The sequence below is a fragment of the Hemitrygon akajei genome, unplaced genomic scaffold (genome assembly GCF_048418815.1).
Source record: "Hemitrygon akajei unplaced genomic scaffold, sHemAka1.3 Scf000083, whole genome shotgun sequence".
In the NCBI taxonomy this organism is placed as follows: Eukaryota; Metazoa; Chordata; class Chondrichthyes; order Myliobatiformes; family Dasyatidae; genus Hemitrygon; species Hemitrygon akajei.
Window position 1 is genome coordinate 2,934,693 of NW_027331969.1, and position 24,960 is coordinate 2,959,652.

Here is a 24,960-nt window from a genome sequence, read left to right on the forward strand (position 1 = left end):
ACATCCCACTCACCTTTGCTACCCTATATGTCATTTCCTTAGGTTTAACACAATTATTACATGCCTTTTCCAGCTCAAACTGTGAATTGATTTAAAGTCAGTCCCATAATATAATAGTTTTTATCTGAAAACTATCTACCCTCGCAAAGATTGTACTGAAGACTGCATTTGGTTTTTCGTCAGCCTTGTACGCTTCACATTGAAATAGTATATGTTTCGACAGTTTCATAATGACAAAATGCACACGACACAGAATGAAGTTTTCCGATTAGTTACAAGGCATAATTAAGCATAGTGTGGACATTTCTAAGTCATGTGAATATCATTCCTTCCCTTGTTTTAAGCCCTTCTTCTATAAACCCAACAGGTTTATGTATTCTGTAAAGGTGTCTGTCCTTATGTCCATTATCCTACGTCTTGCCATAAGCCCCTAATTCTTAACACTACCAACCCTTTAGCTTCTAATTTGCTAATTGTAATGTCTATATCCACAGCTTAACATGTAACAGCTTTTGTTGCTAAACAGTCAACATCATCATTTCCCTCAACAGTGTGATGTTCAGGGCCCATAATGTGCAGACATATAAATCAAACTTTATATATGAAATACCGTTTGACAAGTTTCCAACAGTCAATCTGACCTACTGCCAGAATGACCTGTTTAAGAATCATCAAAACCGAAATGTATTCTGAGCATATTATAAGGACCAATTTCCTCCACCCACTGTAAGCCTATACTGTTGGGAAAGAATTCTGCTTTTTATGCTGATAAATGACTATAAGTCATTTCTTTATCATTACCTGCAATTCAGGCACACAAAAACAGCCACACCAACATCCCCAGTTAACTTATCTTTTGATTCCTCTGTGAAAATGGTTACTGTATGATAATAACTTTCATTAATATACCGATGAACCAACAGACTCTCAGGCAGAACCGAATCCGATCGTGTAACCTAAAATCAACTGAAGTCATTGGAAAAAACAAGGTGGGGTTACAGAGAAAGCTACAGTGGGACATATTGTATCATCAAATACACCCATATTCCCAGCGTGATAACCCAGCCACCCAAAACAAAAAACACTCTTCTTGTGATGTCCCCAACCATCCTCCAGCACACCTTTAACAGGATGATCATTTCCTTGCCCCCGCAAATTAATCCAGTATGTTGACATCAACTTGAACCTCTGTTACTTTGAGGGCATTTGTCCCATTGCAATCAGTAAAGCCAAAACAGGAGACAACATTACCGCACCAGAACACTATCTTAAAGTCTGTAATTGTATCACATACAAACATTTTTAATTTGAAGATGAAGCTGATCCATAAGCCACACAGACATAATCAAGAACAGATCAAATTAAACAAATATAATTGGTCAACAAAGATTTTCATGTTGCACCCAAGAATACCCACATAGATGTCTGAGGAGATTTCAAGCTCCTTTACATATATCAATTATTTTACTGATAGGTGCTTCCACGTCAGCTTATTATCCATCCACATACTGAGAAATCTTACCACTGACACTTCCTCAAGACATTGATCATATAATTTTAAATCAACTGCAAGTCTATTAATGCTGTTTGTAAACCACGTAATGTGTTTTAACGACTGAAAGCTTAAAATCCTCATCAATCTGCCCACTGTTTGACCTATTAATTGTAAATTACTATCAATACCTCTAATCTATGAAGCTACATCATCTGTATATTGTGATTTATCCAGGGTATCCCATTTTCCCATCTCAGAGAAAATATCATTAATCATAATATTAAATAATGAAGGGCTACAAATACTGCCTTGTGGAATCCCATTCTCTATCTCATAGAAACACAAACATAACATGCCGACCGGTACTTGGACAGTCCGTCCAGATAAAAAACTCAGAAAAATTATACAATGTCCCCCTCACTCCTAATTTAATCAAAAGTCCTTTCTTCCACATCATTTCCCTTTTCAGTATCAAGAAATACTGCTATTACAACATCTTTATTTAATTGTGCTTTCCGAATATCATCTTCCAAACCTAAAACTGAATCTAATGTCATTTCGCCCTTCCAAAATCCACTCAATAAAACACTTTATCACCACTCTTTCCAAAATATAACTCAAGCACTTGAGTTATATATATTCCATAAGCTTACATAAATGAGACATTCACGATATAGGCCCTTAACTAGAAGGATCAGATGGGGATCTGCCAGGTTTTAGAATAGGCACTACTATTTCCATTTTCCATGAGGAAAGTAGATGCACAATTCAAACATTTAATATTTTCATAAAAGAGAATCATAAACAATTACAATTTCAAATATCACTCTTTCCTGGGGACACCTGACCTGCATTATTAATAGACATCTTAAATTCATAAAAAGAAATCTCTCCATCATTGATACTATCATTGCTACAGCTGAAAACCAGCACATCAGGGTATTCACCGGAAAATATATCCCTACATTGTTTAATTTCTTCACTTAAATTGTCCTGATTGTGAATCTCAGCAAATGACCCAGCCAGTAACACAACCTTCCCTGTTTTAGTAGCAATCTTGCCGTCATTAATCAACACTGGAAATATTATGATCCCTACAAATCCCCCCCCCCCCATTTTCTAAATCATATCCCAAACAATTCCAAGTTTGATATCCGTTCCAATACTATCTCCATATAGCCTCCAGTAATTCGCCTCCTTCCTCATCACGGCCTTTTCCCTTTTACTGTTAATAATGTCACTCGGAGACTGATGCACCATCACATAAAAACTCACATTTCTCCCAATTTGCTTCCTGTCCCGTTAGAAATCCAAATCCAAACTCATAAAGACAGGAAGGCTGACTGACGTTCACATAAACTAATCACCCTCTGAGTTCCCATTTGAGCGACATGCACTGCAGCCAGTGACAGCAGGGGTCAGTGTTAAGTCTGTGCTACGATAGACTGGAGGAAATCGGCCGATGATCAGCCCCTCCTCTTCCGCTCCATCGCCATGGCGGAGATCAGCGATTCGCTTCTGTCGCTGTCGCCGGCCTCGGCGCCCACAAGGACGGGTGTGATTCCCCTTCGCGCCTCGGTGGGTCTGTTTCGGTGACGTCTGTGGTGGCAGACGAAACATGCTTTGACAGTGAGCGAGCGAGGAGAATGACTACAACTCCCAGAAGGCCCCACTGATAACGTAGTGGTGTTGTTTAGGGGTAAGGTATAAAAGCAAAATGGAGGAAAATGTAATGCATTACGTTTTCTGTACTGTGTCGTGCCTTCAATAAAAAAATAAATTAAAAGAGAGATTCCAGCAAGAAGTAGATAGAACATAGAACAATACAGCTCAGTTCAGACCCTTCGGCCCCAAATGTTGAGCCGGCCCTTAAACTCTGCCTCCCTAAGCTTAAATTCCTCCATATATCTGTCTAGTTGTCACAACCCTCCAATCCGAATGTACTCCGTCCACCACAACTCTCTGCTTTCTGCAGGCAAGCCAATTCTGAATTCACCTGGTCAAACATCCTTGGATCCCATGCCTTCTGACTTTCTGAATAAGCCTACAGTGTGGAACCTTATCAAATGCATTACTAAAATGCATGTAGATCACATCCACTGCACTACCCTCATGTATATACCTGATCACCTCCTCAAAGAACTCCATCAGGTTTGTTAGACACGATCTGCCCTTCAGAAAGCCATGCTGACTGTCACTGATCAGACCATGATTCTCTAAATGCCAATATATCCTATCTTTGTGAATCTTTTCCAACAGCTTTCCCACCAATGGTCTATAATTATCCGGACAATCCCTACTACCTTTTTTGAACAAGAGGACAACTTTCGCCTCCCTCCAGTCCTCTGGTACCATTCCCGTGGACAATGAGGACATAATGATCCTAGCCAGAGGCTCAGCAATCTATTTCTGAGCAGATGCTCTCGGATGCAGAACTGGGAAGTGGCAGATGGAGTTCAACACAGAAGAAGAGATTCATTTCTGCAGATCAAATTTGAACACTGTGTGGAAGTTGGTAGTATTGTTAGGAAGGTGTCTGGTGTGATGACCTTCATCAACCGTGGGATTGAGTTCAAGAGCTGTGAGGAAATGTTGGAGCTATATTTCTCCTAACCTGTACATAAGTAATTGTACCCCAACACGGCAGGACTGTGGGCTTAGTTGGACCCCACTTGGGAGTCCTGTGTTCAGTTCTGGTGGCCTCACTACAGGAAGGATGTGGATACTATAGAGAGTGTAGAGTAGATTTACAAGGATGTTGCTCTTGGATTGGAGAGCATGTCTTATGAGAATAGATTGAGTGAACTTGGCCTTTCCTTCTTGGAGTGACGGAGGATGAGAGGTGACCTGATAGAGGTGTATAAGATGATGAGAGGCTTTGACCATGTGGATAGCCAGAGGCATTTTCCCAGGCTTGAAGTGACTAACACGAGGGGACGTAGTTTTAAGCTGCTTGGAAGTCGGTACAGAGGGAATGTCAGGGGTAAGTTTCTTACACAGAGAGTGGTGGGTGCATGGAATGCACTGCCTGCAGCGATGGTGGAGGTGGATACAATAGGATATTTTAAGAGATTCTTAGATAGGTTCATAGAGCTTAGAAACATAGAGGGATATACGATCAGGAAATCCTAGGCAGTCTCTAGAGTAGGTTACATGGTCGGTAACACATTGTGGGCTGAAGAGCCTGTAATGTGCTGTAGATTTCTGTGTTCTGTGTCAAAGACAGGCAGAGAGATTAGTTTAAATGGACAGGAGGACAGCATGGAAAGGTTGGGCCGAAGGGCCTGTTTAGTGCCGTAAGGGAGGGGTTCTGTCCCAACCATCGACTCTATTCCCCTCAACAGATGCTGCCTGACTTGACAACGTTCTTGAAAAGTTACATTCAGTTCCGCTTAGCATTCTGTACAAAGGATGTTTTGTGCTGGAAGAGTGCAGAGCAGATTCATCATGATTGAGGGGGCTTCTGTTCATAAGCCCATAAGGCATAGGAACAGAATGTGGCCATTCAGCCCATTGAGTCAGCAAACTTTTCATCATGGCTGATCCCAGATCACACTCAATTCCAGATATCTGACCTCCCGCCATATCCTTTGATGCCCTGACCGATCAGGAAACGATCAACTTCCGCCTTGAATATACCCACACACTCGGCCTCCACCGCAGTCTGTGGCAGAGCATTCCACAGATCCAATGCACCTTGGCTAATAAAGAAAATAAGCTGCTTAACTCTGTTTGAAAAGGTGGCCCATCGACTTTGTGGCTGTGCCCCACCACAGGAAATACCTTCTCCACATCCACCTTATCCAGTCCTTTCAACACTCGGTAGGTTTCAATGAGATACCCCCGCATTTTTCTGAGTTCCAGTGAGCACAGGGTCAAAGCTGCCAAGTGCTCCTCATATTTTAACCCCTTCATTCCCAAAATCGTCTTTCTGAACCTCCTCTGGACTCTCTCCAATGACAACACATCCTGTCTGAGATGTGGGGCCCAGCACTGTTGGCAATACTCCAAGTGCGGCCTGACTCGTGTCTTATAAAGCCTCAGCATTATCTCTTTGCTGTTATATTCATGGGGCGAGATTGGACTGCGTTGATCTACAGTGAGATCTTGGAATCCGAGTTCATAACTCCCGGATAGTGGATCCATTGTCAGGCAGTTATGTTGCAGTTGTATAAATCTCTACTTTAACCACATCTGGAGAATTGTATTCGAATACAGGAATAATGCGGAGGTTTTGGATGGTGAGTGGAAGAGGCTTAACAGGATGCCACCTGGATAAAGTGAGACCGGACAATCTCGGGGAATTTTCTCCGGAGTGGCAGAGGCTGAGGGAGGTCTGACAGACGTTTACAGGAATGTGGGAGGCACAGACAGAGTGGACAGCCGGGATTTTTTCTCTAAGGAGGAAATGTCCAATGCCAGTGGGCATGAACTTCAGGAGAAAGGGGGAACACATCCTCATTGGACCGTTTTGCACTATTGAAGTATTTTGTAACTTAGTGCATTTTGTATCTTTTTTCTGCATAGCTGCTGTTGAAAAAAAACACAATTAGAAAAGACAATGATGTTAAAAACCTGACTCAGGATGTTTAAAGGAGATTTACGTTTCAAGTTTTGTTTTTCATTTCCATAGTGGTGGGTGTCTGGAGTGAATATCGGGTGGTGGTGGAGGCAGATGTGAAAGAGGCTATTAGATACCACGTGAATGTGAGGAGAATGGAGGGATGTGTTCCTTGTGTAGGAAGAAGGGATTGGTTTAGTAAGGCATGAAGTGACCAGTTCAATTGGTTCAGAACAACACAGTGAGCAGAAGGGCCTGTTCAAGGACAAGTACAGCAAGCAGAGCAGGTAAACTGGAAAAAGTGATCCCACTCAGAGAACAGACTGTGACGTCAGTGGATATATGTCATCATCACAGTTCTCTCACCAAAGACACTTCACTGCTGGATAAAATGAGGTTTGTGATGTTTATAACCAATGTGGTGAATTGTACTGATCAGACATCTCATCCTGCTGAGGAAATTAAAATTATTGTGAAAACTGCAGAAAGGTATCTTGGTGTAACTAGTGTTATGTGGGAAGCTGTGAATGAAGCTCTGATTTGTGGGAGTTTCTGCATCCCAGTCTACTTGTGAAGATATGTAATGGGATTGAAATATTGAAGTGAAATGCAAGAAGCCTGATTTTACATGGTCAACACTTTAAGCAGTTTATGTCTGATTTGTCAGATCTTTCCGATGTTATATCTGTTCAGGAAACCTGCACATTTAAAATTTTATTCCTATGCAGGATTATATTGTCGTTTGGCTTGACAGGTTAGTTGGTAGAGGGGTGGTGTTGTCAGTTTTATAAGGAAAGGGGCAGAGTATAGTGTTGTGAATGGGAATAAAATGTATCATGAACTTGTAGAAATTCTTGATTCAACAGGGATGTGTGTAATTTTCTTTTGTGAAAATATTAACTTTCTGAATCGTATTTGGAGGTTTGGCCATCTACTTTTCTCATGGGAAATGGTTGTAGTAGTTTCCATTGTAAAACCTGGATCTCCCCGTCTGATCCTCCTTCTTGTAGACCAATATCATTAAAGTCTCATTTATGCAAACTTGTGGAATGTATGGTAATCGAGTGTTTGAATTATATTTTCGATAAAAGAGGTAATTTCACTTTTTATCAGAGGGGAATTTGGAACGGTAGAATAAGACCATCAGACAAAGGAGCAGAAGTCGGTCATTCGGCCCATCGAGTCTGCTCTGCCATTTTATCATGATCTGATCCATTCTCCCATTTAGTCCCACTCCCCCACCTTCTCACGATGACCTTTGATACCCTGGCTACTTAGATACTTTAGTCCTTGTGGGAATCACCTTTGTTCCATCTTGATCTGGACCTTTCCACCTGTGAGAACATGTTTAGTACCATTCGCTTTGAGTACATAATGATACCAATTACCTTTGGCCTGGGTACCAAGTGACCTGTAGCGTTCTCATCACAAATATGCCACACTCCAATGTGAACCGGGACTGCCCTCCCCATCATGTTCATTGGCATTGCCTCTGATGGGCTCTCCACCGTCAATCACCTGTGCGGAGGGGCAGAGTAATTTGAAACTCTCCAGGGTTTGCCATGTAACATCACATGCTCTTTGTAGTGCTGTCGTACATGACCAGAACTTGAAATAATACCAATGTTTTCTCCAATTTATTTTTCTCACATCGTATGGACCGACCATTTGTCTGAAGGTTAAATGTTAACACAGCCTGAAAACAGCACGGCACAAACAAAATACCAGCTGTGCAGCAACAAAGGCTCTCTGTGTGGGAGCATTTCAGTTACTGCGCAGCTCAGAATAATATGGGACAGAGAATAATACTAATGGAAGGAATCAGACTGGGCCAAGTCACAGATTGAATGTCCCATTCTCACACAGACAGGGAAACTGTTGGGGAATTAGATGGAAAGACCAGTTGCCGGCACCATGAACAGTTAGAAGGTGAGTTCTTCCCCCAATTTGGGTTGATCCTCGCTGTAACAGTGTGATGTCAGAGCTCAGAAAGGAAACTAAAATTATCTCATAATATATCGGCTTTGAAAATTATTCAGATACAGGAGCAGAATGAGGTCGTTTGGCCCATCGAGTCTGCTCCACCATTTCATTACAGCTGATCCATTTCCCTCTCAGGCCCACTCTCCTGCCTTCTCCCCATATCCCTTCCTGCCCTGACTAATCAAAAATCCATCTCCCTCTTCCCTAAAATATACCCAATTACTTGGCCTCCAGAGCAACTCATAGCAACAAATTCCACAGATTCACCACACTCCAGTTAAAGAAATTCCTCCTCATTTCCATTCTGAAAGAACAAAGCTCGATTTTGAGGCTGTGTCCTCTGGTCTCAGACTCCCCCACTCTGGTAAACATACTCTCCACATCCACTCTATCGAGACTTTTCAATGTTCAATAGATTTCAATGAGGGCCCCTTCATTATTCTGAACTCCAGTGAGTAGAGGCCCCGAGCCATCAAATGTTCTTCATCTGACAAACCTTATAAATCCTGAAATATTTTTGTAAACTTCCTTTGAACGCTCTGCAATGTAAGTACATGAGTTCTACTTAAGGGGCCTGAATCTGCTCTCAACAGTCCAAGTGAGGCCACACTTTATAAATACTCAACAACACATCCTTGCTTTTATATTCTCGTACTCTTCAACATTATTTCCTCTCCATTGAGAAAACAGTCTGCACTCTCATTGCTTCTAACAAAGTGGATGACCATACACCTCTCTGAATGATGACTTTCATTCATTGATGTCTTTGTAAATCTTTTTTACAGGTTAGAAATGGCAAAAATTGTGTACGGGAATTTTAAACAGAACAACATGTCAGTTTGCTGTCTCTGCCCAGATATTTAAGGAGATACTAGATATTTAACAATGTATCACTGTCGATCCTTGGAGATGAAGAATTATGTCATCACAGCTGGAAAAGTACTTTGTGTCTGAAATGAAGTTTCCTGTGGTAACTCAGTGAAATCCACTGGAACCGGGGAGCTGAGAACACACCAGCATTTGTTCACTGGAGATCAGTTCTTCAACTACATTGATTGTGCAAGGGGGTTTACTACATCTGACATTTGACTTATGAATTGACAAAGAAGTGTGGGAAGGGATTCACTCTTCACTCACTCATCTGACCTGCATGCACAACAGCGAGTTCACACTGATAAGATGCAGTTCACCTGCGCTGATTGTGGGAAGGGATTCACTCGGTCATCGCAACTGCAGAGACAACAGTCACTTCACACTGGGGAGAAGCCATTCACCTGCTCAGACTGTGGGAAGGGATTCACTTGGTCATCTGTACTGAAGGAGCATCAGCAAATTCACACTGGGGAGTGACCGTTCACCTGCTCAGTCTGTGGGAAAGGATTCACTCAGTCTTCTGTACTGAAGGAACATCAGCGAATTCACACTGGGGAGAGACCGTTTTCCTGCTCAGACTGTGGGAAAGGATTCACTCATTCATCTGTACTGAAGGTACATCAGCGAGTTCACACTGGGGAGAGACCATTCACGTGCTCAGACTGTGGGAAGAAATTCACTGACTCATCCAGGCTACAGGCCCACCGGCGAGTTCACACTGGGGAGAGGCCGTTCACCTGTTCAGACTGTGGGAAGGCATTTACTCGGTCATCTCAAGTGATGGTACATCAGCGAATTCACACTGGGGAGAGGCCATTTTCCTGCTCTGAATGTGAGAAGAGATTCATTCATTTATCTGACCTACAGGTGCACCAGCGAGTCCACACCGGAGAGAGGCCATTCACCTGCTCAGACTGTGGGAAGTCCTTTACTCGGTCAGTTGAACTGAAGACACATCAGCGAATTCACACTGGGGAGAGGCCGTTCACCTGCTCAGACTGTGGGAAAGGGTTTATTCGGTCATATCAACTGAAGGTGCATCAACGAGTTCACACTGGGGACAGACCGTTCACCTGCTCAGACTGTGGAAGGGGATTTACTCAGTCATCTCATCTGATGATACATCAGCGTATTCACTCTGGGGAGAGGCCGTACGCCTGCTCTGAATGTGGAAAGAGATTCAGTCAGTCATCCGACTTACAGACACACCGACGAGTCCACACTGGGGAGAGGCCATTCTCCTGCTCCCAATGTGGGAAGAGATTCTCTCAGTCATCCCACCTTGTGACACACTACCGAGTTCACACTGGGGAAACTGTTTAAACAGGCGACAGGCTACAGGCTGGATATTTCACCATCACAGTTACTGAATCAAGTTCAAAAGTGACTGTTGGTGCCGAACTCGGCAATTACTGCTGCTGTTCATGAAACCCAGTTCTGCACTCTGGTCACTGGGCGTGGGAGGTATTCCTCGGCTAATGTTCCAGTTTAATGGGACTGGAGTTTAATGGTTTGGATCAGTGACACAGAAATCAGTTCTCATTTAAATTCTGACCACATTGACAGAATATCCTTTCTCTCCCCTGACTATCATCTCCTATAACTACCGCAAGGCCTGAATTTACACTTCCCTGTTGAGCATCAGAGCCGACAGTGCTACCAGCCTTTCTGTTGCTGCTGTGCCCCAATGGGTCAACCACCACCCACCCAGCAGTATCAACAAGGTGTTCTGCTGAGGAGAATGCCCACAGGACAGCCCCGCACTGTCTCCCTAATGACCCTTACCTCTGCTGGTGGTCACACATCTCCTATCCGAAGCTTGTACTCTGGGTGTGGCCACCTCTTCAGATGTTTCTTTTCAAATATTATTATTATTATTATTATTATTATTATTATTATTATTATTATTATTATTATTATTATTATTATTATTATTATTATTAAAAATAACACAGGTACATTGAAGTAACAACACTCGCAATGCCTCAAAACAAATTATCTTAAAGATTGAACATTTTTGTGAATTAAAAAACCCTACTAAGGAAGAAAAGTGGGAGAAAAAAGAAACCCATTGGGGGTACAACCCCGGAGCCATGCGTCATACAGAAAGCTTCTAAAAATAAACATCAAACCGCCAACAAGAAGGACAGATATATCAAAAAACAATTACACTTAGATAGTGGAGGAAATCTATCAGTTAACTGAAATGATAATAACGAGCAAATGAGCCCCATCTCTTCTCAAAATCAAATAAAGGTTCAAAGGTTCGACTTCTAATTTTCTCCAAGCTAAGACACAGCATCACTTGAGAGAACCATTGTGGCAAAATAAGAGCTGATATGTCCTTCCATTTCAACAAGATGACCCTCCTAGCTATCAATGTAACAAACACAATGCCGTGTTGGTCAGACACAGAAATACCATGGATATTTTGAGGAATTATTCCAAAAAGCACAGTCAATTTATTAGGTTGTAAGTTGATTCTGAGTGCTTTAGAAATTGCCGAAAAGACTGACTTCCAAAACTATTTTAATATAGAACATGACCAGAACATATGTGTCAGTGTAGCTATCTCATTTTTACATCTATCACAATACTTGTCAACGTTGGGAAATATTATAGAAAGTCTCTCCTTCGACAAATGGTAACGATGTACAATTTTAATTTGCATCAGTTAATGACTAGAACCGATCGAAGAAGCTTCAGAATCCGTGTCCAATCCTCCCATATCAACGTCAAACTGAGTTCCTTCTCCCAATCTTGTTTAATCTTAAGTAAAGGACGCTTATCCCATTGTAATAATAAATTATAAATTCTTCCAATAGAACCTTTCATCGAAAGGTTCTTATTCATAATAGTCTCTAATAAGTCAGCCTCCAATATGTAAGGAAAATTACTTAAATATTTTTGAATTTTTGGAACAATATCTAACTTGAAGGTATTGTAAAAAGTATGAATATGAGAGAGAATATTTATCGACTAATTGTTCAAAAGACATCATTCTGCCTTCTTTAAATAAATCTAAAAAAGTAGTAATACCTTTATTTTTCCAAAGTAAAAAACAATTGGATCGCTCCAGGTAGGTTTAAAAAAGTGATCACGATAAATTATACTACAAAGTTTAAATTTTTTAAGATTAAAAAAATTGTGGAACTGGAGCCAAATTTGCAAAGAGTGCTTAACCACAGGATATAGGTTTAAATTAGCAACTTTAGCTAATTGTATAGGTAGAGCAGCTCCTAATAACGGAGTTAAATAACACTGTTTCGCTTATCTCAGTTCCAGCTTTACCCAAATTGGCCGATCATTCCTATCACCCTAATATAAGCAAAAGGACATATATCGCAAATTAACAGCCCAATGATAAATTCTTAGATTAGGCAAAGCGAGACCTCCGTCCTTTTTCAACTTTTGTAAATGACATTTAATAACTCTTGGTCTTTTATCATCCCAAATAAAAGATAGAATAATTGAACCAATCCCATCAAAATCCCCTCATAGCTGAAAAAAAGGAGACCTACAGTTATTAGTGACAACCGTGGCAATAGGAGCTTTATATATCATTTTAATCCAATTATGAAAATTAATACCAAAACTAAATGTTTCTCAGATATTAAGTGAATATTTCCGTTCAACTCGATCAAATTCTTTTTCAGCATCCAAAGATACAACGCATTGTGGAGTTTTAGAAGCGGGCTAATATAGAATGTTAAATAGTCTCCGAACATTTGAAAAAGAATAACGACCCTTTATAAAGCCTGTTTGATCTTTAAAAATGGTTTTACCCAAAACACTCTCCAACCGATTGGCCATTATCTTTTACAGAATCTTCGCATCAACAATCAATAATGAAACAGGTCTGTATGAGGCACAGTCAGTAGGATTTTTATCCTTTTTGAGGATTAAAGAAATAGAAGCCTCATTAAAAGTAGAGGGTAAATCACTTTTTACCAAAAAATCTTTAAGCAGCTCCAACATATATGGAGAAAGCAATTTTCCAATTTTTTAAATAATATTCTACAGGATAACCATAAAGTTCCGGAACCGTACCAGATTGCATTGAAAAAATAGCTTTATGAATTTCGGATTCAGTAATTTGGGCATCCTAATGACCTACTGGTCTTCCTAATGACCCTTACCTCTGCTGGTGGTCACGCTTCTCCTATCCGAGGCTTGTATTCTGGGTGTGGCCATCTCTTCAGATGTTTCATTGATAATATCTTCAGGCTCCCGAATGTTCCTGAGTCCATCCAACTCCCTGAACCTGTCGTCAGGCGCTGTGATTAGGTGCACTTCATGCAAATAATCATGAGGGAAACTGTTAGATATCCAGAATTCCCACATCTGACAGGAGGAGCATTCCATCTGCTCTGCACTAAAATACACCACTGTGGGTCAGGAAGGAATTAACATCTGCAAAAAAAAAAACATCAAACGTGAATGGGTCAATGACAGTGGAAGTAGAGTGATCAATTGTCTGTGTTTTTGCCATGAGGTCGAAGGAATGGAGGCTGCCATTTTGTGAAGCTGCTCTGTAACCCCCATTTTGTGAACTGATTGATGAACTGATTGCTATGGGATAATCTAATCAGATCAACTGAACACAAGAAGTTTCTGGTATTCCCATTCTAAGCCTGATATCACTCTCACATGAACCATGTATTATGTACACTGTCAGGTCTGCAGAAGTAATCTCGTTATCTCTGAAACTGAAGTCACTCTGAGATAAGATGTGTATTATGTACAGTGGCAGGTCTGCAGAAGTAATCTCGTTATCTCTGAAACTGAAGTCACTCTGAGATAAGATGTGTATTATGTACAGTGGCAGGTCTGCAGAAGGAATCTCGTTATCTCTGAACCTGAAGTCACTCTGAGATAAGGTGTGTATTATGTACAGTGGCAGGTCTGCAGAAGGAATCTCGTTATCTCTGAACCTGAAGTCACTCTGAGATAAGGTGTGTATTATGTACACTGTCAGGTCTGCAGAAGTAATCTCGTTATTTCTGCCGAGTGTCTGAACCAGGGCTGAAGAGAACAAAAGAAGTCACCTTTGGCAAGAAGTTGTGTAGCCTTTGGTCTACATCCAATAGAAATCTGTTAGTCATCAGCCCGATGGACTTCAGCCAACAAGAATTACATGCGTCCTCTAAACTGATAAGAGGTGTTTAACAAGTTAAGAGTTTCAAATTCAAAGGTGTGATAACTCCTGAGACTAACCCTCACAAGGAAGAACCCCCATGAAAGGGACCGAGAGAAGAAATGCTCGATAATTTGGACAAAATGGGATCCCCTGATTTACGGCTGTTGTGAATGTCATGAAGAAATCGGCAGCTGAGAGGAAAGGCTGCGCTGATCGCAAGTGTTTAAAACAGATGGAAAATCTGCAAAGTGAACTCTCAGCTCGGAGAGGAGTGACATGTGCGGGGACGGACGATGATGGTGATGCAGATTGGGGTGATTTAGCTTATGAAGAGACGCTTGTATCACACACCGGGCTGCTCCCTTCAGTCACCTGATGAGGTAATATTAGCCTTTGTCCAGGGGCAGATATGGTCAGGTAGTGCCCAACCTTCACAGAGTGTTTCAACCCTTAACCAGTGCACTGTCCAGCTGGTGGATCAGAAGTGAGGGCCAAGTCACTGCCCATCTGTTCCTGCCCTCCAGATCAACCCCCCTCTCCAGCTCCATACCCAGTCAGGGGCTCTTTCTGCTTCCTCCCCCATCCTGCCAGCTTCTTGCTTCTTGCTCTTTTCATCAAGGCCCAGCACAGACAGCAACCTCCATGCTGGCCGTGCCGGGAACCCACTACAGTCGATCTCCATGAGGAACAGCCACGTCCGCCATCCTTTGTCCCTGCACTCCGGGACTAACAGTGTAAAAGCCAGGATTATGGGGGAAGTGGCCCGCCTCCCAGCAGGTTTTTCCGAGAGTGGGTGGAACCTTCAACACTCAGTGCCCCAATGGCGCCTGTAGTAATGGAGGGACTGCAGGACACACCGGAGCCGGGGGTGTGGGGCGTGTGTGACACGGTATTCTGTCCCTTTGACGTGGCCCAATTGAGTGCTGGAGCTGTGAATGAGATATGATTCTCGGAAACTTTCCCAGTGCATTCAGCAGACAGGATAACTCACGGTTTATATGAAATGGAGGAGGGGAAGCTAACCCTTCTCTGTCTAACTTCAGCTTTCCCTTCAGCCCTGCCGGAGGAACAGGCACCCGCCCAGGGGACACGGGGTGATTTACAGAAGGCACCATTAGAAGCTGCTGGACTAATAGAAGTGACAGTGGAGGTTTTGCATGACTGCAGACAGTGGAAAGGAAGGAACCTTCTATATCTGTGACGAGGTTGTGGCCGGTTTTCTCGAGTGTTTTGGGTCCTACTTCGGATACGCAGAATTTGACTCCGTGACAGAGTAGGAACTGGCCGAGGAACTTGGTATCGCACAGTACCGAGGAGAGCAGAAGGGTGTGTGAAATGATTGACCCATTCAAATCCCACACATGCTGAAGCATGGGCTCTCAGAAGGATGATGCGAATGAGGGAAAAAGGATTGAGGGAGAAAGGTGCAGAGGAGGGTAAGGGGAAACAGGGTTCTAAAACGACCCTATCACAGAACAAGGTTTGCAGTGGCAGAATGAAGGGAGACGGGGTGCTGATCAGGATGAGCCGCCACCGAGCTCAATAGCGCCGCCTAATGGCTGGGTAGTCAAACACGTGGTTGAAACACTTACGTTCCCACTGTTATGAGTACTGGATCCCCAAAGAAATGATGCAATTCTGGACACAAAGTTTATTTTGCCGTTGATTGCCCACAGCCCAGGTGGGTTGGGATTCGTCAGGATGTAACAATGGCCCATTACCCCTGGAAGGACAACTGTGTTACGTACAATGCATTGCCCATGATGCTGATGAAAAGCCACGACTTGTATCCAGAGTTACCTATGGGGAGTCCAAGTTGAATGTGTGTTCACCACGTGGTTGGATGGTGCAGCTGGACCGCTTGTAGAAACTAAAGTAGGAATCCGCCCCGTAAACTTTATTTGGAATGCCGGAGACTCTTGAACCACCCTAAACATGGCCACGTTCAATGCAACACTTTGGGAAAGAGAAGATACGGGACTGAACCGAGGGGATAAATTGAACTCGAGGTCTATGGATTCGTGTATAGTCAGGCAGGGTCAGGCAGAGACAATGGGTCGATCCACACCGAGACACAGAAACACGCTACACACTTTCTTATTCGCCTCTCCAGCGCTCCGCCGTGTTCTTTAACACATACGTGGTGATATGATTGAAACATACTCAACCCCCTACTAGTCTTTATGGCCATGTATTAGGGTTAAGGGTGGGTCCTGGACGAGCAGCGAAATGTTCTGACTGTGACTAAGTCAGTGAAGATGTTGGCGGGTTTTCTGGATATGAAAGTGTTTATTCACCATCACAAGCAGATCTTTTCTTGGCGACCCCCTTGTTAGAGTCCCCCAAACACAAACTAATCCAAGTGTTTATTCTCTCAAGGAGAATGGTAACAGTAGGTGATTCAATACAATCTTACAAGCTACAATGACACAATTTACTTCAGTATTCTGTGTCTCTCAATTGGCTCCATTGAAGTACATATTTACAGTGGAAGCACATTGAATTGATAAGAAACCACTGAAGGTTCAGTCACCTTTGTTGGGACAAACTAATTCACACAAACAGTCCAAACATTGCACTAGTTAATTATTTAATCGCAATCTGTCACCACGGGGATTGCACCTGTCTGACATAATTGTTTTGTAAATAATTTCAAAACAGTTATTTTTAAATCTGTTGAAATGTGTCCCTGTGGAGTCGCTAAATGGTATTTAAAACCCCAGACATGTGCTGCCTTAACATTTCATTCCGAGAGATCGCCTGTAGCACAGTGGGTACAGGTCACTGGACAGAGAAAATGCCTGCAATGTTGGATAGGTACAAGAGTGTGGAGAAAATATTGTTCGTGTTCATCGCCGTCATTGGAGTTCCTGGTGAGTGAGCAGAGCAATTCATGTTTGGCATTTCTGTGTGTTAACCATGTGAATCTGTTTATGATCATTTGACAAGCTTCTAACTTAATGATCGTTGTACAAATATCGGTCAGAGATATTGATCCTGTCAGTTCAACACTCTGATTTTTCATATTTAATGACAAGCGGAGCTGAACTCCTGTCTCTCATCTAACTCACGGGATCGACTCGAACGTTGTTCTTGCCTTCAATGACACCTTGTCCGGAGTTGTCCCAGTGTGGGGACAGGCAGTTCTCCCGCAAGCTGTGACTGGGAGGGGTTTACATTGTAAAGGTCACTGTTTCTGAGTTATTGATCAGAGAGAAACCCTGATCCTGTGTTTCATGTCTCCCTGTGGAGTTTGTCACAGTCGGATCTCACTGCCTGTCGGTCAATAACTGGGTCTGTAAACACAAAGTACACAGCTGGGGTCAAAGCAACACGTACAGCAAGCTGGATGAACTCAGCAGGTCGGACAGCAACACAAAGGAAACGAGCAGTCAACGTTTCGGGCCGAGACGCGTTTCCACGGATGCTGTCCGACTTGCTGAGCTCCTCCAGCTTGTTGTACGCGTTAATAATTGGGTCTGATCACCTGAACCAGTGTCCGCGGATCTGTTGACGAGAGTTATCGAATTGAACTGCGCTGTAGAATTAATCCATTAACGGAGCCGCTCAGACTCAGGTTACTGAGTTGTTCCTGCTTTCCCTCTGAGACCCGTCCTAAACTGGGGCATCGCTTCGTCCTGTAGAAAAGTCTCGGCCCAAAACCGAAGTTTGTTCAATTCCATGGATGCTGCCTGAGCTGCTGAGTCCCTCCAGTACTTTTTGTGTGTTGCTTCCCTCCGGATCATTTCTCGGCCCCATCAGATGCTGAGTTTCCAGGGGCCTGGTCAGTCACGGTTAAATCAGTGAAAACGGCTCCATCAGCGTTTGGAATCTGGATCAGCACCGACCGTTGTTGCTCATGCTGATCGCTTTTATCGCCTACGATTGTCCACACATCGTCTTATCTGCACACTGAAGAAGGCAGGTCAGAGACAGTGTGACCAGTGTCTCAAGTTAGATCAGCAGCCGTTCACAGTCTCGAGCACTCCTGATCTTTAGCTGAAACCCGATCCCTTGAAGAATTGTTTCAGTAATGCCCTCTGTCTGTTATCTCTCTCTCTCCCTCACGCTCTCTCCCCCGCCCCCCTCCCTCACCCGATCGCCCTCCCACTCCCCTCCCCTCTTCCCGTCTCCCTCCCCCTCTCCCTCCTATCCCCCCCCACCCCACACGCAGTGAATTTAGGGGCGATTGTGATCCTGTCCCGGGGAAAGTGCGGCCTCGCTACCTGCACCACTCGCTACCTGGTGGCCATGGCAGCGGCCGATCTGCTGACCGTTGTTACCGAGGTCATTTTATGGGAAATCAGTGGGTATTACTTCCGGTGGAGTTTTCTGGACATCACCCCTGTGTGCAGTGTTATCACTGTATTGAAGATCACAGCCATACAATGTTCTGTCTGGTTCACCGTCACTTTCACCTTTGACCGGTTTGTCGCCATTTGCTGCCAGAAACTGAAAACAAAATATTGCACCGGGAAAACTGCGGCTGTGGTTCTAACAGCAACCGGCGTACTGTTCTGTCTGAGAAACGTTCCCCGATACTTCACGCGGAAACCCGCAGTGATCATCGACAATGTACCGTGGTTCTGTATTACCAAGGACAATTATCTCACTGACCCCTGGTGGATAGCATATGACTGGATCGATACGGTTTTAGTTCCATTCCTCCCTTTCGGTGGGATCCTGCTGCTCAACGCTCTGACAGTCAGGCACATTTTAGTGGCCAGTCGGGTCCGTAAGGGGCTGAAGGGTCAGAGCAAGGGGGAGAACCACAGTGACCCGGAGATGGAGAGCAGGAGGAGGTCTGTGGTTTTACTCTTCACCATCTCCGGCAGCTTCATCCTCCTATGGATGACAATGGTTGTAATTTTCATATATTATCAGGTCTCAGGAAAAGGATTGGATTTCAATGATTCTGAACGGATATTTATCAACGTCGCGATTTTGCTGAGTGATTTCAGCTGCTGCACGAACACATTTATTTACACGGTGACTCAGTCAAAATTCAGGGAACAGATAATTAGGGCGGTGAAATATCCGGTCACCTCGGTGCTTAATTTTATTAATAAAGCCGCGTTCTGAGCACAAACCGGAGGCGGCCGGAATTTCTCCAGTCCGGAGGCCAACTCTTCACATTCACTGCCTGATCTACCAGTTGTTACTCCGGGGCCGACTGTCCCATCAACCGGCAGGTCTGGGACATTAGGATAGTGTGTTTCTGGGGAGGGGCCAACCACTGTCCTGGACTCGCCAGATGTCATTCAACGAACGACTCTGAAACGCCAGCCAGCCATTGGCCTGCGAAAATGTCCATCTATCCCTATTCCCGTCCACGAACCTCACAGACCGACTATCCCACAAGGCAGCGGGAGTCCTAGTCTGATTCTGCTTGGCTAATCCAAAGTCAAACACACCAGTTTCCGCCTTCCCCTTGAATGATTGGCTAACGTGAATATAAATAGGGCGGGCTTTGAATACATGGTGGTTGTCACTCCAAATTAATGCACATTCCCGCCACTAACGGGACTGGAATATGGTGTCGAGAATTGGGAAATAAAACCCTCTCTGGTTCTTTTTTATAATGAAAACTAAATTACCCCCAAAAATCCTATACATTGCACCAAGTGAAACCCGATACAGAGAGTTAAATTAAACTCATTCCCACAACTGAAATGAAAGATATCCGCCCCCAGCGAATGTAATGAAATCTGCATTTGATTTCTATCTACCTGGTCAACTTCACCCTGAAATATTCTGTAAATGTGTCTCCCCTTGTGCGCAGTGTCGCACTAGATTTACCATAAACCCCTAATTCTTAACCCTGCAAACCCTGAAACAGGTTCTGATTTGCAAAGTTGTCTTTATCTGGAGTTGAATCTTTAACAGCTGCTGTAATTAAATAGTCAACCCGCTCATTCACACGCAATTCTGAATGGACGCCCAATCCAAGTGAACCACAATATTTGACAACTCAACCCGATCTGCGCACATCCGCAAATCGGTGTGTACCCCGTATGTGGCCTACATACCACTAACCCTGTGCACATCTGCAAATTATTGTGCATCCCATTTTAGCCGACGCATTCTCAAAAGCGTGTACACCCCAAATCCATGTTCACCCCCAAATCTGGGCGCTCCTCCAAATCCGCAAGCAACCTGCAAATCAGTGTTTACACCCAAATCCACAGACATCCCTTGTGCTCCCCCAAATTCTCATGCAACGCCAAATCCGTCCGTCCCAAACATTCTGACACCTCGACATGCACAGGAGATTATACCTGAGCAAGAATCTTTTCAGTGCTTTGATAAGGAAAGAATCTATAAATGAAACGACCTTGAGATACGTCACAACTCCAAATCCGCAAACACCACAACTCTGAGAGACCCCGAAATCTGAAAAAATCGCTCACTTCTAATTCAACGAGCACCCCCAAATCAGTGGGCATCCCCCTATTTGCGGAGATTGCCCTAAATCTACACAATCCACAAATCAGTGCGCACCACCGCATGCATAATGGGTTACCGAACAGTCGAAATCAGTTCAAATCGTTCAGAAAATGGCTGTCTTTACGCAACCGAAACCTAATTTGCAACTCCAGACCGGCTGACGTTACCAAATCTGGCTGTAACACTAAATCCGTGAGCACCTCCATATCTACGCGCATCCCTAAATAGGAGCGCACTCCATAATCATTTTGCAGACCAACCCGCTGAAAACTCCACATGCACATTAGCTAATCCGAAAGAATCATTTTCAAACAGTACACAAAACGGCTGACTCGATATTAAACACTCGCACGCAACCCGGAATTCTTGTGTAAATCTAAACCGGCTGGCATACGCTGATCCGAGTGCAATCCCATATTCAACAACACACATCCCCGAATAAGAGCGCACCACAAAATCTACGTCCACCCGTTGAAAGGGCAAAGTACAGAGGTTATATAAGTATTGGAAATTAAAACACGTCACAACTCCAATCTGCAGTCTCCCAAAAAATCTGTGATTTCAGCTGCTGCACAAAAACATTTATTTACGCGGTGACTCAGTCAAAATTCAGGGGACAGATAATTAGGGCGGTGAAATATTCTGTCCCCTCGGTGCTTCATTTTATTAATAAAGCTGCGTCCTGAGCACAAGCCGGACGCGGCCACAATATCTCCAGTCCGGAGGCCAACTCCTCACATTCACCGCCTGATCTCTCAGTTTTTATTCCGGGGCCGACTGTCCCATTGACCGGCAGGTCTGGGACATTAGGATAGTGTGTTTCTGGGGAGGGGCAGACCACTGTCCTTGACTCGCCAGGTGTCAGTCAACGAACTACTCTGAAATGCCGGTCATCCATTGGTCTGTGAATATGTCCATCTATCCATATTCCCGCCAACCAACCTCACAGACCGACTTTCCCACAAGACAGCGGGACTTCTAGTCTGGTGCTGGTTGGAAAATCCAAAGTCAGACACACCAGTTTCCGCCTTCGCCTTGAATGATTGGCTAACGTGAATATAGTGAATATAAACAGGGTGGGCTTTGAATACACGGTGGTTGACACTCCAAATTAATGGACGTTCCCGCCACTAACTGGACTGGAATTTGGTGTAGAGAATTGAGAACTAAATCCCTCGCTGCTTCTTTGTTTTAATGAAAACTACATTACCCCCAAAACCCTACAGATTGTACCAAGTGGAGATGGCGGCGCGACGGCAGCGCGCGCGGCCACTCCAGAATGAATATCTGTTATCTGTTAAGTAGGAGGCAGTGAACAATCCTGATTTGATGGGGATCGACGTGAGAAACACCGAGGAACATCTGGTGAAATTTCTGACATGCCTGTTTCGCTGCCGCTGCTACTGTGCGATCGAAAAATCTCCGGAGAGAAAGGCCCCGAATCTTCGGCTTTGCCTGTTGCTTGGCGGCCGGGGCCGGGGTCGAAGCGCTCGGCAGGGAAGGTGCTCGGTGTCGGAGGCTTGAGGTTTTCGGACGGACTCAGAGTTGGCTGTGGTCGGATGCTTCCAGAGGCTGCATCCGGACATTTTGCAGCGCTGGAGGTTCATGGCAGGAAGAGTCTTTCTTCCTTCTACCGTCTACGTGAGATGATGGGCTATCGAGGAGTTTGAGACTTTTATTTTTACCGTATCCATGATCTGTTCTTATCAAATTACGGTATTGCTTTGCACTGTTGTAACTATTGTTATAATTATGTATTTTTTGTCAGTTAGTCTTGGTCTGTCTTGTGTTTCTGATATATCATACTGGAGGAACATTGTATCATCTCTTAATGCATGCATTACTAAATGACAATAAACGAGGACTAAGTGTCCTCATAATCTAAAGTGAAACCCAATAGAGAGAATAACACATATCAAGGATGTTTCTTTTATACAAACTGTAATAATAATTTCACGTTGAACAGTGAAAATTGTTTTTTTTTCCATTATTTAAATGTTAGGCAGTCATTTGGGGAAATTCTGAAAATGATATTTGCTCCAGGATAATCCAGGTGCACGTGGGAGAGTCAGTGCGTCAGAGGAACAGAGAGGGTGGACAGCCTGAGGTTGAAATGTCCAATACCAGAGGACACGTGCTCCGGGTGTAAGGGAGAACAGGGCCTCATTTGTCCTTTCTTGCACTGTTAGTTTATTTTGTAATTTAGTGTCATCTTTATATTTTCCTGACTGCTGCTGTAAAAAGCAAATGTTATTAGACGTTAATGTTAAACATGACTCAGAATGTTTAAAGGAGTTATGTGCTGCAGGTTTATTGGACAGCCGGTGTTCATCCCTTGGATGAAAAGTCTAATACCAGAGGGCATGTATTCATGGTGAAAGAGGGAGCACTACCTCGTTAGTCCTTTTTTGAACAACTTATTCTGTAATTTAGTGTAATTTTGTACATCTTTCCTGACAGCTGCTGTAAAAAGAACAACTTACATATGAGAGTGATGTTAAAGCTGACTCAGAATGTTTAAAGGAGATGTACGTTGCAAGTTATTTTCTCATACCCATAGTGGTGATTGACTGGACTGAATACCAGGGGTAGAGGTGGAGGCAGATGCAATGGGGGCTATCGGATGCCATGTAAATGTGTGGAGAATGGAGGGATGTGGACCTTGCATAGACTGAAGGGATTGGTTTAGTAAGGCAGGAAATGACCAGTTCAATTGGTTCAGAAGAACACAGTGAGCAGAAGGGACTGTTCCCTGCTGCATTGTTCTATGTTTTGGAGATCACATTTGGAGTACTGTGTGCATCTATGGACAGCCGTCACAGAAAGGACGTGATTAATCGAGAAAGGCAGGACTAGCCGGGACTCAAGGACTAGAGTCAGAAGGAAATTGGATAGTGACTGTGTAATGATCCCAGAACTGAAGGTGACAGATTCCTCCCTCCGCCACCACAGGCCCCATTGTTATGATGCCATTGTAGGGTAATGTAAAGGGTGATAAATGACATAAATTGTTCTTAATAGAAACTGCTACACATAAAGCACAAAAAACATGCTTTACTAGAACTAGAACTCCCGTCGGGCACCGCGTTCAATCGGCGGCAACTGCCGAACAACATGGATAATAAGCAGATATGGAAGCACCATATCAGTAAAATAATTGATAAATGTAAAGGAGCATTAAATATCTCCAGATATTTATGTGGGTATTCTTCAGGTGCAACACGGAAATATTTGTTGACCGTTTATATTTGTTTAGTTCGATCTGTACTTGATTATGACTGAATCAGCTTCATCTTCAAATTTAACATCTCTTGGTGTGCTAAAAGCACAGGCTTTCAGATTGTACTGTGGTGCAGTTAGGTCGCTCCCTTCTTCGGCTTTACTGGTTGAAATGGGACAATTGTTCTTACAATTACAGAGGTCGAAGTTGATGCTAACATAGTAGATTAATTGGAGGAGACAAAGAAATGTTAAAGGTGTGTTGGAGATCTGTTGTGAACATCGCTCAAAGAGTGTTTTAAATTTTAGGTGCCTGGGTTCTTATCATGCTGGGAATATGCAATCTGGATTATGAAATATGCAAGATATTTCTCGCTAGCACCACTTTTTTTTCAATTGTCGTTAGGATACACGATTTAATAAATTCTAAGGATTCTGTGCTGCCTGAGATTCTGTTTGCTCAGCAGTATATTAATGGAAATTATTATCATATGTTAACCATTTTTACACATGGATCAAAAAGTAACTTAATAGGAAATGCTGTTGTGGCTCATTTTTCTGCCTCAGTTGCAGGTAACAGCAAAGGAATAACTTACCAGTCATTATTCGGTATCTGAAGCAGAATTGTTTGCCATCATTTTAGGTTTACAGTGGGTGGAGAAAATTTGTCCTTACAAACTTGTAATTGGCTCAGATTCCTTTTCTGTTTTTATGAGCCTTAAAACAGGTCATTCTAGCAGTAGGTCAGATTGACTGTTGGAAACTCATCAAACACTATTTCATATTGAAAGTTTGGTTTATATGTCTGCACCTTATGGGCCCTGCACATCGGGCAGTTGAGGGAAATTATGGGGTTGACTGTTCAGCAACAAAATCTGTTAAAAATCAGCTGTGGGTATAAACATTCCACTTAACAAATCAGTAAGATTTTGTAACTTGTAAGATAATGGACATAATGGCAGAGACCTTTGCAGAATACATAACCCTATTGGGACAATAGAAGAAGGGGTTAAAACAGGTAACGGACGCGGAATTATCTATCCTCTGCTTAATTATGCTTTATGTCTGGTTGGAAAACATCATTCTGCGACGTGTATGTTTTGTAATTATGAAACGGTTACACACATACTATTTTAGTGTATAGCAAATAAGGTCGAAATAAATCAAATACAGACTTCCTTCCAAACTTTGGGCGTTGATAGTTTTAACGTAAACACTTTATTAAGTCATGGGAGTGACTTT